Source organism: Cebus imitator, unplaced genomic scaffold (assembly GCF_001604975.1).
Source record: "Cebus imitator isolate Cc_AM_T3 unplaced genomic scaffold, Cebus_imitator-1.0 Scaffold669, whole genome shotgun sequence".
NCBI lineage: Eukaryota > Metazoa > Chordata > Mammalia > Primates > Cebidae > Cebus > Cebus imitator.
Window position 1 is genome coordinate 507,670 of NW_016107984.1, and position 3,431 is coordinate 511,100.

Genomic DNA, 3,431 nt, shown 5'->3' on the forward strand with positions numbered 1-3,431 from the left:
GCCCACTCTTGTCCTCTGCCCTACCTCAGCTTCCCCCTCCCTCCATGATCAGACCTTAGACCTTGTAAGGTCCAAAGACTGCAACCCCCACAGTATCCCACTCTGACCACCGCCTCCTAGCTATTCAGGTTATTCCGTACACTGCCCTGAAACAAAACTCCTGCAACCTTACCAGCACCTCCAATCCACGTCTTACTACTTGTTCACTGTTTATTCCTTCCTTAATTACTTTTCCCTCTCTAGTGAGCCAGCTTAAACTCCATGGCCAATCATTGTCATTAGTCCCTTGAACACCTCAATTCACCCACCTCCCTGTCATCTCCTATCTGCTTGGTAAGATGGAAGCAAGCCCTGGATAAACCTGGCTCTCCATGCATTCCATGCCACAACCATACAACTAAACATGGCTGGAGGAAAACAGGACCGTGCCAGCAGTCTTCACTTTAATCATACTTTGCCTGTTCTATTCCATCTCTCGTTCTTCCAAGTGAGTATTTTGCACTTCCTCCCCTCTGTTCAATCTTTCCCACTACCTCCCATTTCCTTGCCTCCTGCTTTGCTAAGAGAATAGAAGTGGTAAAAGTCTTCCACAAACTCCCACCTCCATCTCCACCCATCTGCCTCCTATTGCCTGCCTGTGACTGTGGATGAACCACTGCTGTGTCTACCCAAAGAATGCTGGACTGGACTGCTGAATTCCATCATCTCTTACTGCTCCAGCATGTCACTCCATCCATCCTATCCTCTCTCCACCGTCATTACTATTTCCCTTTCTACTGGACTCCTCATCATCACACAACTTGCAGCTATTCCTCTCATCTTCAAAACAGGCAAATTAGTCTTGACCCTATCTTCTATACCAGGACCTGCACCTTTTCTCCACTCCTCTTTGCGGCAAAACTTTACAAAAGAATGGTCAATACATACGCTGGCTCCTCTCTTATTCTTTCTTTGATTCATTTGTCTCACAGGACTCACCTGCAGCCCTAGATGCTCTTTCTCAACTGCCTTCGCTGATTCCCCTGCTCTTGCCTAACCTATTTAGAGTGAGGCTATACAGTTCGGCCTTTAGTTTCCTTTTCTTCTGTGTCTATACTTATTCCCCAGATGACCTCATTCTGTCTCAGTTTTATATGCCATCTGTATCCATTATTGATATGTTTTTGGTCTGTCCCTGCCCAAATTTTGTGTCGAATTGTAATCCCCAGTGTTTGAAGTGGGGCCTGGTGAGAGGTGATTGGTTCATGGGAGCAGAGTCTTCATGAATGGTTTAGCACCATTTCTCTAGTGCTTCATCATGATAGAGTTCTCCCAAGATCTGGTCGTCTTCCTGCTCCAACCATGTAAGACATGTCTGCTTCTTTTTCACCTTCCACCATGATTAAAGGTTTCCTGAGGCCTCCCCAGAAGCCATGCTTCATATACAGCCTGCAGAATCATGAGCCAATTAAACCTCTTTTCTTATAAATTACCCAGTCTCAGGTACTTCTTCATAGCAGTGAGAGAACAGACTAATACAGTTATCAATTTCTTTTCTTTTTTTTTTTTTTTTTTTTTTTTTTTTTTTTTTTTTTTTTTTTTTTTTTTTTTTTTTTTTTTTNTTTTTGAGACAAAGTCTCACACTGTCACTCTGGCTGGAGTGCAGTGGCCCGATCTCTGCTCACTGCAACCTCTGCCTCCCAGGTTCAAGCAATTCTCCTGTCTCAGCCTCCCGAGTTGCTGGGATTATAGACGCCCACCACCACGCCCAGCTAATGTTTTGTATTTTTAGTAGAGACAAGGTTTCACTATGTTGGTTAGGCTGGTCTCAAAAACCTGACCTCTTGATTCACCCACCTCAGCCTCCCAAAGTGCTAGGATTACAGGCATGAGACACCACGCCCAGTCTACAGTTATCGGTTTATTGCATCTCTGCTACAAACTAATTCTTCATTGCCTGCTCTGCAAAAATGGAACTGGCACGTTTAAATATTTTCCTCTGACATGATGTTAGGTCTTGTCAGTAGAGGGTAATGAAGAGACTGCAGGTGAAAGCAGTCTTTGTTCCTGGTTCTCCTATGCTCCCTGGTCTGACCCCTGCAGATGGGTGACTTCTCCAGGGACACAGTGGCCAGTGCCCAGCAAGTGCCACTCCTCCTACCAGCTCCAGGCAGTTTTGTTATAAAATCACTCTTCTGAGACACTGCTCCTTTACCCAGCACCTAAAAAAGTATTTCTAGAAAGTTCCAGTAGTATAGCACCAATGACTTTCCTGACATGGCTGAGTTCCTCTGATGAGGTATAGGAGCAGGGCACAAAGAGGAGAGGATTCTCCTGAGCTCTCTACCTCAGTCCTAGACTAGTAGCTTCTCCTCCTATACTTCCTATTAGTCTGTGCCTGGTTATTTCACTGCCCTGTTACAATTAACAATTATTTATATACACTTTTCCTGTTCACATGAATGTGTAGCTTCTCTTGCTTAATTGGACTCTGACCAATACGCTGTCATTTGCCAACAATTCCCAAAGTTTTATCAGTGACTCAGACCTCTAACCTGAACTCCAGCTGCCTCCATGACATATCCATTTGGATGTTTAATAGACATTTCCAAAGTGATATGCCCAATAGAACTAAGGATCTTACCTCTCAAACCACCTGCCCAGCAGTCTTATGATCTCAGTTGATGGCAATTCCATCCATAAAGATGATCAGTCAAAGTGCCTCCCATACACTTTTGTCTCTTTGCTTTTTGTATCCTCCATTTCAAATCCACCAGAAAATTCCTGTTGACTCTACCTTTAAAATACAATCAGAATCCAATCACCTGTCACTACTTCCACTGCTATCCCTCCGGGCTGTGCCCCATGCAATCACCCATGGATGACTGCAAAACCTTTCCCTTGGCTTCCCTGCTCCCACCTTTGTTCTTGAACAGTCAGTTCTCAATGCAGCAGCCAGAGGGCTCCTGTTAAAACAGAAGGCACCCTTTATTTATTTATAAATAGGCAATTATAGACAAAATTTAATTATAGGCAATTATTAAATTGGCAATTTAAATTGGTATAAATGCTTTGGAAGTGGTTCAGTATGTCTGTTATTACTGAGCATGCACTTACCCTATAAGCCAGCAACAGAAGTAAATACAGAAAGACACATAAGAATGTTTGGCCGGGCACAGTGGCTCACACCTGTTATCCCAGCACTTTGGGACGCCGAGGCAGATGGATTATGAGGTAAAGAGATTGAGACCATCCTGGCCAACATGGTGAAACCCCATCTCTACCAAAAATACAAAAAATTCGCTGGGCGTGGTTGTGCATGCCTGTAGTCCCAGCTACTCAGGAGGCTGAGGCAGAAGTACTGCTTGAACCTGGGAAGTAGAGGTTGCAGTAAGCTGAGATCATGCCACTGCACTCCAGCCTGGTGACAGAGTGACACTGCATCTAAAAAA